This window comes from Pongo abelii, chromosome 10 (genome assembly GCF_028885655.2).
Source record: "Pongo abelii isolate AG06213 chromosome 10, NHGRI_mPonAbe1-v2.0_pri, whole genome shotgun sequence".
Classification (NCBI taxonomy): domain Eukaryota; kingdom Metazoa; phylum Chordata; class Mammalia; order Primates; family Hominidae; genus Pongo; species Pongo abelii.
In genome coordinates this window covers 13,318,610-13,334,362 of record NC_071995.2, presented here as the reverse complement: position 1 = coordinate 13,334,362, position 15,753 = coordinate 13,318,610, and the positions used below count along the sequence as shown (strand labels likewise).

Sequence of the window (15,753 nt, the reverse complement as noted above, 5' to 3'; positions counted from 1 at the left end):
GTGATTGAATCTTCTCCTTTTCATATGGAGATTTTTGGTCTGAGCCAATCAAGACAGAGATTTCTGCTGCTTTGCTCCTGAAAGGAAAAGTGGGGGAAGGGAGGGAGAAGATGGCCACATTCTCCCCTTCAGCCACATGATCCATTTCCCATGTGACACATTCCAGAGCCTTGGAAAGGAGAAGGGAGGGGCAACAAGAGAGTGGGGCTGGGGGCGGGAAGATGGTTTAACAGTCTACCCTGCACAGCGTCATCTTGTCTCCCTAACAGGAAGCAGGCTGTGAGCCAAGGGGAAGGCAGAGGACAGAAATGAATGTGTTTCCAGGCTTTCCTGGTGGTTTATGGCATTCTCCAAACTCCTATGCAAGGGCTATTCCTGACCAAGAAGATCTAAAGAGAACATCTCTGAAATCAAGTCCGGATGAAGGTATGTGATAGGGATCCCTTGGTATTGCGACTGAAATTTGCCTCAGAGGACATAATGCCTTCTTTTTTTCCAGGCAATTTGGAGATTTTGTCCTGCCTTAGATGCTGGTTAGAGGCTTTAGGTTTGTTACCAGTCCAGAAAAGATGCCTAGGTAGTTCTGTAAAATGAAAATTCATCAGAGTATGTGCCTGTTGAAAAATTGGATGGAAATTGTGTATAGTGATAATTAATGAAACAAAGCACTCATTGATGAAAAGGATTTTTCCCCTTGAATCCTGGAAAGAGGGGAAAAAAATTACCGAAACCAACTAGATTTCATCATCACTGCAATAAAAGCTGTTTCATCCCTTTTCAGCTGCTTATTCTATGCCCATGTTCCCAGAGGTTATTGGCAGTGGCTTGGGGAGTCGAAGTGGGCAGGCGTGCTGTTCCTTTGTGCTGTGCGATCATCTTCCTTCTGATGTTCCTGGAACCAGAGGTGTTTGTGATTGTTCCCAGCTCTGATTTAGGACAGTAGGCTGCCACAGAATTTCACATCTTGTAGAATTGCTAACAACAAGACCCTGGGGAAGTTCTCAGAGGAATCTACCAAAGTTACAGGCTAAAATAATCAGCCATGAACTCAAATTTTCATGTCTTTGCCTATTTTCAGCACAAAGAGAGGAGTCCCTTTAAATTTTATTTTGTCTTTATTTAACAAATACTTAAGAAAGTTCTTTCTAATGTGCAAGGCACTGTTCTAAGCACAAACAGTCATTGAATCCTTATAACAACCCTTTGAGGAAGGTTTTATTACCCACATTTTAGAGATGAAGAAACAGAGGCACAGAGAAGTTAGGGAACTTTCCCAAGGTCACACAGCTAGCAAATAGTAGAAGCAGAACTTGGACCTATGAAGCTTGAGCCCAAAGCCTGTGCTCTTAACCACTGAGCTATGCTGCTTGCCTGCTCATATTATTTCAAATGATGTCAGCAGTCAATTTGGCTTCAAATTTTGTTCAGCTGACGCAACTAGAAGATTGAATCAGTTTGCTTTGCTAAAACAGATCCCCAGAGAAATCTATATTTAATCTTAAATTATCCCTGTAGTCACATTCTGTACCCCCAAGTAACCCAGTAAGTAATTGCTGTTCTGTTTCCCTTGTGCTGTATAGATCTCTGTAGTAAAACGCTATGTTACTATGGTGACCAATTGATGTCTCAAGAAAAAAGAAATCTAGAATTATATCATGGGTTTTTTAAAAAATCGAATGCAGAAACACTCTTCCATCCTCAGAACCTAGCAAGGCCAGCCTAAGCATATTTTCTTTAAAAGCACCTACCTAGTTCTCAAAATAAAATAGATTAAAAACTTCTAAAACTATGTATATAAATTATAATATCAAACTGACTAGATTTATTGTTTTAAAATGATATTATACCTTAAATTAAGGGAATAGGTATCCTTTGCAAATTATTTTAGGTTTTTAAGGGTAAAAGAGGAGATTTGCTAATAACTTTTTTTAACCGCTAGAAATTTCTGAGATATAAAGATTTCCTTTTTTTGATCTGTGTAGATTTCCTTCTGGCCTTTGATAATAAAAGATGACTGATCTGATTTCTATAAGCTATAGAAACGCTATGAAAAGTTACTAGTTCCCTTCAGGGTTTCATTGCGCAGTACTTTAAAACGTAATTGTGTCCCCTACAATATTGAACTTTAGTCTTTTAGCTTAAGCATTTGATCCCTGCTGAAATCTACATTTCTCTGGAACAAGTAACACTTTTACGCTATTATAGTCACATGAAGTGAGCTTCTTGAGGGACGGTATCCTTTCCTCTTTGGATTTCTAGCACTTTTCACCAGGCCTGGTTTATGGTGAACTCTCAATATACTCTTGTGAATGAAGACTGAGACGACTCAAAACAGTGACATATTCTGCTGGTGCCAATTTGGGAGTCCATGCCTGTTTTATTTTGCGTGTATTTATAGGGAGGACAGTGAGGAGACACACGTGTAGTAAGAACTTGGCAACAGTCAAAATTATGCCTGAAGTTTATATAGTTAGGCTGGCCCTGGAGCAGCTGCAAATTACAGTTTAGAAAGTATACATAAATTATTTCCTGGAGATCACCAATCCCCCTGACATTTTTATTTACATTTAGAATGAAGTTCTCCTGATATTTTCATTCATATCTAGATGGAAGCACCCCTAACAGTCTTATTTTCCTCTGATGTTTTGGGTGGTCCCATCTCCCAGTGTTGAAACAGTTCAACGCAGTTTGAGAGGGAATGTCTTGAGAAGTCAACTCCTGCCCCAGGCAATTCTCTCCTAATCCAATCTGGCTCCCAGTCCTTAGAACTCAGTATAGAAAGCTCACAGGACTGCAGGACTATTTCCTAGGGAACTCTGGGATCTTGAGTGTCAGTGTGGGTTAGGGTCACACTGCCTTTCTCAAACCATGGCATGATTGAAGAAGATTGTCGTGAATGAAGAAGATTGTCCTGGGGCATTTTGAAAGCTTGGTCAGGATTTAAATTCAAGTTAGCAAGATGGTAAGGCTTAAAATAGTCACCCTCCTGATAATATACACAAACATAACCTATGATTTTTCCATCTAATTAAATCATTAAGGGGTTGTGGATAAAGTGTGGGTCCTTGAATTCTACCAGCTCATGCTGCTCACCTCAAGCATTACCTGCTGAGCGAGCTGCACAAAAGAGACAACAGCCCTGATGGAAGCACAAACCAGCTGGCAAGTGCTGCATGCCCCCCACACATGCAAGGCTTCTCAGATAAGCAGGGCTAGCACACACATGAGGCATGGATCTGGAAACCTAGCTGGGCTTCCTACGCATCCCTCTTGAGTCTAAAAGGGGGCAACCTACTCAACCAGCTAAATGGGAGGATAGAACAGAGGGAGAGAAAGTGGAGAGGCTTCCCCTTGAGGAGAGGCCTTGCCAAGTATGATTTCACCTAGAGGTGAGGGGTGAAAGCAGAAATAAGAAGAGGGACAATGAGCATGGGTGAAGAATATGAGAAAGTGATACCTGGGTCCTGCTTTCAGACACAACAGCTTGCCTGCAAGTAAACCCTGCCAAATGAGTCAGGACCTGCCAGGGGAATGATCACATCCCTTCCTAAGGTGTATGTAGGGAGGGGAGAGGAGAGAGAAGGACCAGAGTGTGGATGCAGTTTCTTCTCCATCAGCCAAGGCAAAAAATTGGATGACATGGGAGTTGTGCTCCCTGAGAGGACAGTTTAAAAAGAAAAAGGGAGGCTGAGTGCCATGACTCATGCCTGTAATCCCAGCACTTTGGGAGGCTAAGGCGGGAGGATTGCTTGAGCCCAGGAATTTGAGACCAGCCTAAACATAGGGAGACCTTAGGCCAGACATGGTTGCTCACGCCTGTAATCCCAGCAGTTTGGGAGGCTGAGGCGGGCAGAACACTTAAGGTCCGGAGTTCTAGGCCAGCCTGGCCAACATGCTGGAACCCCATCTCTACTAAAAATACAAAAATTAGCTGGGCATGGTGGCAGGTGCCTGTAATCCCAGCTACTCGGGAGGCTGAGGCAGGAGAATCGCTTGAACCCGGGAGGTGGAGGTTGCAGTGAGCCGAGATTGCGCTACTGCTCTCCAGCCTGGGCAACAGAGCAAGACTCCGTCTCAAAAAAAAAAAAAAAAAAAAATCATAGGGAGATCTACAAAAATAGGTGGGTGTGGTGGCACGCACCTGTGGTCCCAGGTCCTCGGGAGACAGAGGTAGGAAGATTGCATGGGCCTGGGAGGTTGAGGGTGCAGTGAGCGGTGATCGCTCCACTGCACTCCAGCCTGGGTGACAAAGCAAGACCCTGTCTCAAAAAAACAAAAAATAAAAGGCAAAAGGGGAGTTCCCATCATGAATATATTTCCCTGTTTGTGGAGTCATTTTCCCTTGGCCAAACCTTTAAAGCAGTCATCTCCTTTCATTCAGTATACTCTCCCGGACACTGCATGTCTGTCATATTTAATTCTCATAGCAACTCTCTATGATATGCATTATTAGCCCCAATTTTAGCTGAGGAAACTGAAGCTCAAAGAGATTAACTTACCTGTTCAATGTCCACAGATGGCAGGTAGAGTCAGGATCTGAATCCATGTCTTTTTAATTCTGTGCTCTTTTTACTATATCACAAGTAAAGTTCTTTTATCTGCATTCTTTTAAAACGTTTTTGGATATTAGATTAATACAAATATCATTCTAGAAAATTTGGAAAATACAAAGCAGTATAAAAGGATAATGAAAATAAAAATCAGTTGTGACCTTGCCACCTAGAAACAATCACTGTTAAAATGTTGGTGTATTTCTTCTCAATTTTTTTCAATGCATATAATGAAAACAAAAGCAAATATTTGTTGAGCACTTGCTTTGTTCCAGACATTGTCCTTAGCTCCTTTCTTGTGTAATTTATTTTATTATCATAAAAAATCAATAAAGTAAGTATTGTTATTATTTATTCTAATTTTATTGTTGAAGACACTCAATAAGCACAAACATGTAAAATAATTTACCAACAGCTACACAGATTATAAGTGACTTGAACCCCAGGCAGGCTGACTCTAGAGCAGGCTTTCTCAACCTTAGCACTATTGGCATTTGAGGCCAGATAATTCTTTGTCGTGGCGGGGGTCGGGGAATGTCCTTGTCATTGTAGTGTTCTGGGCTTTTTTTTTTTTTTCCAGAGACAAGGTCTCACTCTGTCACCCAGCCTCGAGTGCAGTAGTACAATCATGGCTCACTGCAGCATGAAACTCCTAGGTTCACACTCCTAGGGCCCAACATACCCTATCTTGTGCTTGTTAGTTTTTTCCCTTTAGGTCTATGATAGTCCCACCTCAACCTTCCAAGGAGCTGGGACTGTAAGCGTGCACCACCATACCTGGCTAATTTTTTTTTTTTTTTTTTGATAGAGACAGGGACTCACTATGTTGCCCAGGCTTGTCTTAAACTTCTGGCTTTAAGTGATCCTCCCACCCTAGCCTCCTAAAATGCTGAGATTACAAGCATGAGCCACTGTGCCCAAACCATTGTAGAATATTTAGCAGCATCCCTGGCTTCCACCTACCAGATGTCAGTAACACTTCCCTCTCCCAGATGTGACAACCAAAAATGTCTCTAGACATTTCCAAATGTTCACTGTGAGGCAGAATTATCTCTGATTGAGAACCACTAGTCTAGAACCTGTGCTCTCAGCCACCATACTATATAGCCTTTTCATATTTAAAATGCACATAAAGAGCCGGACACGGTGGTTCATGTCTATAATCCCAGTACTTTGGGAGGCTGAGGTGGGCAGATCACTCAAGGTCAGGAGTTTGAGAACAGACGGGGCAACATGGCAAAACCTCATCTCTACAAAAAATACAAAAATTAGCTGGGCGTGGTGGCGTGCACCTGTAATTCCAGTTACACAGGAAGCTGACGCACAAGAATCTCTCCAACCCAGGAGGCAGCGGCTGTAGTGAATTGAGATGACACCACTGCACTCCAGCCTGGGTAACAGAGTGCGACTCTGTCTCAAAATAAAATATTAGGTTGGTGCAAAAGTAATTGCAGTTTTTGCCATGACTTTTCATGGGAAAACTGCAATTTTTTTTGCACCAACCCAATAAAGTAAAATAAAGTGAAATAAAATGCGCATAAAGTTATTTTGTTCTATATCCAAAGAGAAATAAATCTTCAAATTTGGGTGCAGGCCGTGAAACTTTGCTGGAATGTCAATAGTGACTTTATGGATGAAGAAAAGTGCTCATTAGTAGATTCTTATTAAATGCTTCTTAGTAGACTCAGAGAACTAGTTATAAGCTCACAGTTGCCCAGTAGAGAGAATAAGTGCGCTTTTCTCTCTTATTACCTTTCTCTGGTTCTCTGTGCCAAGCACCTTACTTAGCCTTCAAGAATTTAGATTTCATGTGTATACTTGTGGCATATCAGGACCATGCATATCAACAAAGGTGTCAAAATATATTGCTATGTCCTAAACAGAGCATGTTGCAAATAACTGCTTACTAATAAATAATCATTGGTTTGTTTTTTTAATTAATTGGAATAAATTTAAGGATATATACATAACAATGTTTTTTTCAGTATGATTTCTTAGATGGAGATTAAAGGGTTGGAATTACAGGTCGAGCTCCTAGAATTGCACATAATTCTGGATATATGGGGGTATATCACACATATGAACACATTTGTCATGTGTCTCTGAAGAAGAAAGGTTGAAAATTGCTTCATAGGTGATTTTTTTTTTTTTTTTTTTTTTTTTTGAGACGGAGTCTCATTCTGTCACCCAGGCTGGAATGCAGTGGCGCGATCTCAGCTCACCACAACCTCCGCCTCCCGGGTTCAAGCAATTCTCCTGCCTCAGCCTCCTGAGTAGTTGAGATTACAGGCGCCTACCACCATGCCCGGCTAATCTTTATATTTTTAGTAAAGATGGGATTTCACCATGTTGGTCAGGCTGGTTTCGAATTCCTGACCTCAGATGATCCACTCACCTCGGCCTCCCAAAGTGCTGGGATTACAGGCGTGAGCCACCCTGCCTAGCCAGCATAGGTGATTTGAGTCAACCATTACTGATATGTAGAGAGGATTGAATTAAGAAGCACTGAGAAATGATCATTTATAAACTGTCTAACAACAGATGGCACTGAATATATATATTATCCATGTGAAATATATGAAAATACATGTTCAGCCATGTTTTCATATAGTCACAATTTGTCCATGAAAAAATACACGTTAATGCGATATTAAATTTAACATCTGCAGCCAGGCGCAGTGGCTCACGCCTGTAGTCCCAGCACTTTGGGAGGCCAAGGCGGGTGGATCACTTGAGGCCAGGAGTTCAAGACCAACCTGGCCAACATGGTGTAACGCAGAATTGAAAATTCTCAAATAATAGAGCAAATATACAAATGTAAGTGGAAGACTTTCATTTTTCATTTTCCATGTCTACTAAAAATACAAAAATTAGCTACACGTGGTGCACATGCCTGTAATCCCAGCCATTCGGGAGGCTGAGGCACCAGAATCTCTTCAACCCAGGAGGCAGAGGTTGCAGCAGCCAAGATCACACTACTGCACTCCAGCCTGGGAGATAGAACGAGACTGTCTCAAAAAAAAAAAAAAAAAAAAAAAATTAACATCTGCTTCATAAACTTGAAGGTTGCTTTCTAGAAAACCCTGACTGAGGACAGTGGTACAGATCAAAATTTACCCGGAATGTTGATGTGAATAAGATGTGAGACAGAAGGTGAATGCTCCTGAGAAACAATGCTTAGTAACTTCCTGCTCAGTGCCTGTACTCGCTTCTTAACAAGTCCTTCACCTTCTTTTCAAATAGCTGTAAATCTCAACTACTTCATTGTTCTTTGCTTTGACTTTAATAAGTCTAGTCTTTGCCTCTTGATACTGAAGTCAGAACTTAGAAATGAAACCAAACATTTACCTCCAAAACAACTGGTTCCCTCTAACTCAACGAGCACACAGCAGGTGTTCAAAAAATGTTTGCTGAAGTGAATTGAATTTAGTGAGGTGCAAATTCCTTGGCCAAATGGTTTTCTTCAGAATTTGAAAGACCTCATACTGGGAAGAAACATGTAGAAAACTGACAGAGGACACTCAGGGGTTCTAGAAATGTGTCTCTTCTCTGAGAGGTTTGGTATTAGATAGAATGGAAAGCAAACACAGGTGGCAGGTCCTCTTTGACTAGACCACTTCTTGTAAGGAAACTTCAGTAAGAAGTTGTTGACACATCTAGGATAATTACTGTGGAAAGCTGGGCTGGACCCTAGGTAAAATTCGTCTTTCCTTTGGCTACTGATCTTTGATATCAAAAACTCTCAGTGCTGGGTCCCAGCAGCCCTAAACAACTTCCCTCTCCTCCCATTAAAATGCACCCTCAGGATGAGATCTCTGCCAGATGAAAGTGGTGGGTTATAAATTAAATGAGCTCATCTCAGATAACAATGTCCACCTGTCACTTTTTGCTCATAGAGCTGAAAAGACCTTAGAAATCATCTAGGCCAACAACGTGCATATTGTAGACATGGAAGCAGAGGTTCAGGGAGATTGATTTACTTAAGGTCCTTATGCTGAAATAAAAATAAGACCGGAGTCTCTTGACTTGTTCAGTGCTTATAATCAGAATTAGAACCCAGGTTTCTTAGCCCCCAGCCCAATGTGTAAGGTGAAGTAGAAAGCACTATACTCTTTAAGATTTTTGGTTTTCTAATATTTCAGATGCTAGTAGGGTAGTAGAAGCTGATAGAATGACTGGTATGAATTTTAGTACTCACATTCAATTATATAACAAATGCTACATTGAATTAGTTTCTATTGCTGCTGTAACAAGTTAACACAAATTTAGTGGCTTAAGATAACACTGTTGATTATCTCACAGCTCTGTATGTCAGAAGTCTGGGTAGGTTTGGCTGAGTTCTCTGCTTAGAGTCTCCCAGGGCTAAAATCAAGATCTTAGCAGGACTGTGATGCTTTTTAGAGGCTCTGAGGTTTACTGCCCTTCCAGGCTCAGTCAGGTTGTTGGCAGAATCCAGTGCCTTGTGGTTGTAAGACTAAGATCCTATTTCCTTGATAGCTATCAGGTGGGAGCCATCATACCTCCTAGAGGCCTCATCCTGGTCCCTCTTCTTATCTGTTTACTACTCTATACCCCTCTACAACTAATTACACTAGATCTTCATGAGGGTAGGGATACAGTTTGGTTTACCATTGTATATCTAATTATTAACATAGTACATTCTGGAGTGTAGTATGATCTTAGTGTATATTTATGGAGTGATGAATGAATTGATTCAAATGGGCAAAGGTTTTCAAAAGACATTTTTCCAAATGTACATATTCAATAGCCAACTGATATCTCTACATGGATATCTATTGGGAATTTAACTTGTGCAAAGTAGTATTACTGATTTCAAGCTCCCTAAACTTTTTCTCTCTTGCTCTCAGGCTCTCAAAACTAGGGGTCATCCCCATTCCCTAACCCCATCACACATAAACTAATCTTGTTGGCTCTGTCTCCATAATATTTTCAATATTCATCTACTTTTCTCCACCTACACTGGCATCACCCTGGTCTAAGCCACCATCATCAGCAGTGGTGTGATCACAGCATCACAGCTCACTGCAGCCTCAACCTCCTAGGCTCAAGCAGTTCTCCTGCCTCAGCCTCCCAAGTAGCTGGGAGCCTCCCACCACAACCAGCAAATTTTTACTTTTTTTGTTTTTTTTGGTAGAGATAGGGTCTGACTATGTTGCCCAGGCTGTAATAGCCTTTTTTTTTGAGACAAAGTCTGTCTGTCGCCCAGGCTGGAGTGCAGTGGTGCGATCTCGTCTCACTGCAACCTCCGCCTCCCGGGTTCAAGCGATTCTTCTGCCTCAGCCTTTCGAGTAGCTGGGATTACAGGCGCTCACCACCATGCTGGGCTAATTTTTATATATTTAGTAGAGACAGGATTTTGCCATGTTGGCCAGGCTGGTCTCGAACTCCTGACCTCAAGTGATCCACCTGCCTCGGTCTCCCAAAGTGCTGGGTGTAATAGCCTGTTAACTATTCTCCCTGCTTCTACTCTTGGCCACCTACACAGCAACTAAAGTTATATTTTTAAAACATAAATCTGGGTGAGGGGGTTAAAAAAAAAACATCTCATATTCATTTCACTCCTTTGCCTGAAACCTGCAATGAATTTTCCTTCAATAGAATAAAACCATGCCCTACAATGCCCTGTGTGATCCTACCTTTGCCCACCTTTCCGGTTATATCAGGTATCATTTTCTTTGGTATTCATATGCTGTAGCCACGTAACAAGCTCATTCCTACACCAGGGTCTTTGCACTCATCATTTCTTCTGCCTGAATGTTATGGCGGGCTTCCTGTCATTGGGGTTTCAGCTGCCATATAACCTCTTCAGAGAACCTTTCTCTAACCATCTAAAACCAGACCCTGTTTCAGTCAGGCTGCTTTCAGAGATGAGTAACAAAACTCAAAGTGGCTTAAGCCATAAAGACATTGTTTGCTTACTTAGTAAGTCTGGAGGTGAGTGTCCTAGCAGCACCACAGTGTCAGGGCACTATGTCTCGGTGAGTCTCCGGACTTCCCCTGACAGTTACCACCCAGTGCCATCCAGTGCCCTGACATCTTCATGTGACAGTTTACAGTGGCAAGAAGCAGAGAGGCAGCCAGGCCCATGAGAATACTCACTACACACCTCTTTCCTTTTATCAAGGAAGCAACATTTTTCCAAGAATCTCCCAACACCCTGCCAGGAGACTTTCTCTTGTCTCTGGCCAGAAGAAGATTATACTGATGTGACCACACCTAGCTGAAAGGCATGGTGGGGAAATTATTATCTTACCTTTTTAGCCTCTTAAGTAAGAGGCAGGAGAGGGAGGAGTTGGGAATGGTCATTGGGTAACCAGCTAACCAGCCATCTGCCATTCCATTTTCCATCAATTCTTGGTCCCTCATTCTGCTTTCTTTTTCTACATAGCACTAATCATTTCTGAATTATTGACATTTTTATTTGTTTAGCTGTTTATTATTTGTTTCCCATGTTAGAAGTAAGCTCCATAAAAACAGGGATCTTGTCTGTCTAGTTATTATAATGTCTGTGTCCCCAGCAATGAACACAACTCTGGCCACACTAAGTGATTTTTTAAAAAAATGGATAAGTGTTATGATTGAAGACTATTTTGCATATGCCATCATAACAAAATGGTCGTTTCTTAGGGTGAATTTTTTTTTTTTTTTTTTTTTTTTTTTTGAGATGGAGTCTTGTTCTGTTACCCAGGCTGGAGTACAGTAGTACAATCTTGGCTCATTGCAACCTCCGCCTCCGGGGTTCAAGCAATTCTCCTGCCTCAGCCTCCCAAATAACTGGGATTACAGGCACCCACCATCACGTCTGGCTAATTTGTGTATTTTTAGTAGAGATGGGGTTTCACCATGTTGGCCAGGCTGGTCTCAAACTCCTAACCTCAAGTGATTCACCCACCTCGGCTTCCCCAAGTGCTGAGATTATAGGCATGAGTCACCACACCCCGCCAGGGTGAAATTTTTTTGCACTTGTTTCTTTTACATTGTATCTTACTTTACAGATTTTTTGTGAATGTAGCGGGGTAGGGAAGTTCAGTATTAAACCTGCAGCTGTGTCCTGTATACACGGAACTCTACTAAGCTACTAAGCAGCAGTTGGGAAGAGAAATATTAGATAGTATTCTTTATACATCCGTGGGGGTGGTCACCCCCAAAGAGATGCCAACATGACCTAACATTTTTTTCATGCAACATTGTTTACAAGGAATTAGGGGAGGACTGCAGCCTGTGGACAACATAAACCTTCATGTGGGGTAAGGCTCAGTCTCCTTTCTGTTTTATTCCTTTGGGTAGGGTATCTACCCAGTGGTTATCCATTCCTTCACAAAACTGTCAAGGAGGTGAAGTTTATCTTCTTCAACTTCACCTTTCACCCTTCACCCAGCCCTTCTCATAATGACACCCCATCTTAATTCTCTCAGTTACTGATGGTCCTCATGGCTTTTGCTTTTGGCATCTCTTCTGTTTTCATTTTCACTAATCGTAGATTTCGGAGATAGAATGAATGGGTCTCAGAGATCACTAATCTACTGATAAAAATATAAAACTGAAAAAAAATGTACAACCAGTCTTTAAGAAACATTTATATTTTAATAGGGATCTTGACTTTAAAAGGATGATGCTGTAATTGTGAGAGAGGTTGATTTTTTGAATTCATGTGAAGGATAAAGAAAGAGGCAAATGTGATAGGAGAGTAATAGTCCCTTAAATCTACATAGGCAGCATTTCTGAGCCAGGAATGTTCATGGTTGTTTTAAGCTATTTTGTGAAGTTAGAAGAAGCTGTTTTGAAAACAGCTCTGTTTAAAAAAAAATTATGTTCCCATGAAAGCATATCCAGTTTCCAAACAAAAAGAAAATATACCCAGTCTGAGCTTGAGAAACTGCTTGATGCCAGTTAGGAAACAGTTTGAAAGGTACAGAGCTGGATTATTATGGAGGAATACTTGTATATATTATATAAGAGGAGGAAAGGAAAAAGACCAGTAGAGAACATTCCAGGCCTGTAAGCTTGTGGCACCAGGAGTCTCAGGTGGTGGAAAGAAGCTCTGTTTTCATTGATGTGAGGTTCTTTTGCAATTATTCAAAATATCTAATGGAAATAATTTTTTTTTTTTTTTGAGAGGGAGTCTCACTCTGTTGTCTGGGTTGGAGTGCAGTGGTGTGATCTCAGCTCACTGCAACCTCTGCCTCCCTGGTTCAAGCAATTCTCCTGCCTCAGCCTCCCTAGTAGCTGGGATTTACAGGCACCAGCCGCCACACCCGGCAAAGTTTTTTTTTTTTTTTTTTTTTTTTTTTTGTATTTTTAGTAGAGATGGGGTTTCACCATGTTGGCCTGTCTGGTCTTGAACACCTGACCTCAGATGATCTGCCCACCTCGGCCTCCCAAAGTGCTGAGATTACACACCCAGCCTCTAATGGAAATAATTTAAGCAGAATGGATTCTATGGGCTTTTGAAAAAGGCATATTCAATTCAGTTGTATTATGTATTTTGATGCAGGATATCTTAAAAAGTTTGATCTGGACAACATGTCACATAAAATCATCCCCCACTTGGAGAAAATGTTTTTATTTATTTGGCTTCAATGATTTCCCCCTTAAAAACATTGTTGTAAATGATGATTAGGTACCCAGGCCCCTTCACAATAGCCATTTACCCTTGACAAAGCTAAATTATGTGACCAATGTTAGTATTATTACTATAGCACGTGATGTGTAATATGGTTACTAAATACTACAGTATGTGATGTGTAATATGGTTACTAAAATTTGTTTGTCATATGGTTTAAAAGACTAATTTTTGAAGCAGTTGCTATGTTCCAGACACAGAACTAGGTGCTTTGTAGAACTGTATATAAAAATAACACCTGTTGTTTTCCTCATACCAGTCAGATGCACATGTATTAACTCATCTAAGTCCTGTGTATATTCTCTCATCTAGTTATAATAATCAAATGAGATAGGAAGTGACTATCCTCATTTTTCAGAAGAAAACTGGAGCTCAAGAGGGTTAGGTAACTTGCCCAAGGTCACCCCAGCTAGTGAGTGAGTGACAGGAATAGGATGCAACTGAGTTCAAAGCCTACATACATATCTACTTTGCAGTATGCCTACACTGTGAGATTTAAAAGATGAGATTTTTTAGCAGAAGATTACATTCTGGGTATAGGTTTGCCAGATTTAACAAATAAAAATACAGGACACCAGTAACATGTTGCATGGGATATTGCATGGGACATACTTTTACTAAAAAATTATTTGTTATTTATCTGAAATTCACATTTACCTGGGCATCCTGTATTTTATCTAGCAACCTCATCTGAGTCGACATTGTAAGAACATATCTCACCCTCTCTGATTTTCCTGTTACCCCACCACACTCATGCTGCTGGCTACCTAGCCTTATGTAGTTTTATAAAATCACCTAATGTTCATATCAGAGTCTTATCTCAGCTGGGCATGGTGGTTCACACCTATAATCCCAGCACTTTGGGAGGCCAAGGCAGGAGGATTGCTTGAGCCCAGGAGTTCAAGACCAGCTTGGACAACATAGCAAGACCTCATCTCTATAAAACACACACAAGCACACATATACCAGAGTCTTATCTCAAGGCCACACAGCAAGAGAGTCACTTAGGAAGCTTCAGAAGAGCTTGTGTGGCCTCCTGAGCCATTTTTAAGTTCAGCAATGTGTGTAAGTTCAGGACTTAGGATAGGCTGCCCTGAAAGCCCTGCCCTACTGGAAGTGGTGTGCGGGTAAATGTTTAACAACTGGCTCTGCAGAGGGGGGAAAAAAACAAAACTTCAATTTTTGGTGTTTGCCATACTGCTACCATGGCTGCTTCATGATACCAACATGATGTCTTTGAGCCTGGAGTTGGGAAGAAATGTATATACAGTTGGCTCAGGGTTCCCTATGTAAGCCAGTCCCAGCCCACTAGTGTTACAGGCATTTCTCATTTTCACATGTAAACAAATCAAGCCTACACAACAATGAAGGGTTTACCTTAGAATCTCCGTACCGTGGTATTTCCTGAATTTAAACAACTAAAATTTTAAAAGATAATTTCCTACTTGGGATAATACAATTGATCAAATTTTTTCCTCACTTTGATTCAAATTGAAGTCTAGAATTCTGCTTTCATTCTGTTTAAAAGGCAACAGTTAATTATGCAGCATGTTGAAATGCCAATACTCTCACATTCTTTATTCTGAAGAAAGGCTCTTTCTCCAGGCCAGCATGTCTGCCGCACTTTTGATGCTAAGCTTCTGTGCAGTACATTGTGGGAGTGATCATTTTTTTAAACTGTTCACTATGTCACATATTTCTGAGCTAGCATATTGAACAGATTTATCTGTGGGTAGGCAAGAGGCTATAGGGAATAACTTCGTATTCCTCTGTTTGAATGAATAGTCAAGAAAGACTTACCCATGTACAGCCAATTTGACTCTCTGAATTCAGATCCAGCCATCTGTGGTCTCACTGGTCAGGAAACCCTGATGGTAGTTAAGAGCAAGGGCTTTGGAGTGACCACTTTCCAACGGTATGACTTTGGGGAAGAACTTCAGCTTTTTTTCATTTGTAAAACAAGGCCAGTAATTTTACCTACTTTGAGGGGTTACACATATAAAGTGCCTGGCACACAGTAAGAACAAAAATAAGTATTAACTCTTGGTAGTATTAATGCTATAACTACTGTCATGATTGTAATCTTACTGCTCATTAGTAAATAGCCATATGTATCCACGTAGGTCCAGCAGATACTTCCCATTCTACAGAAAATGTTTCTGTTTTTTTTCCAACCAAATCATGTAAAAAATCAACATTATAAAAATTCTTGTTTGACATTAAATTTTTAAACAAATCTCAAGAAATAAAAATGGTCTTTATACCTTGTGAGAATGTTTGTGAATCTTTATAATCTCAAGAGGAGAAAAAGTTAGTTGTTAGGGTATTTTTAGACTTAAAAAATAGACTAACTAAAAAACCTATCCAACAGTTGATGCAGAATTGTGAAGCAAAGTTTGTCATCCATGCCCCATTCCTCTCTGTGGTCCTCTGCTCCCTCTTATTAGCTTCCAGTCATTCATCCATCCATTCCATCCAACAAAGTATGATTTTCAAAAAGTTAGAATCATGACTTTTACAAATATTGGATGAACATATGTTAAAGATTTATTAACATAA

The 15,753-nt window shown here is 40.7% G+C and overlaps 1 protein-coding gene across 3 annotated transcripts in view; it reads left to right on the top strand.

Annotated features, from left to right (window-relative positions):
- GPR19 (G protein-coupled receptor 19) overlaps window positions 1-15,753 on the top strand; it is a 41,742-nt gene that overhangs the window by 13,448 nt on the left and 12,541 nt on the right. For all 3 annotated transcript variants that reach the window (XM_002822951.6, XM_054526857.2, XM_054526856.2), the window contains one exon: window positions 270-426. The gene's annotated coding sequence lies outside the window, so the exon portion shown is untranslated. The remainder of the gene's footprint in view (window positions 1-269; window positions 427-15,753) is intronic.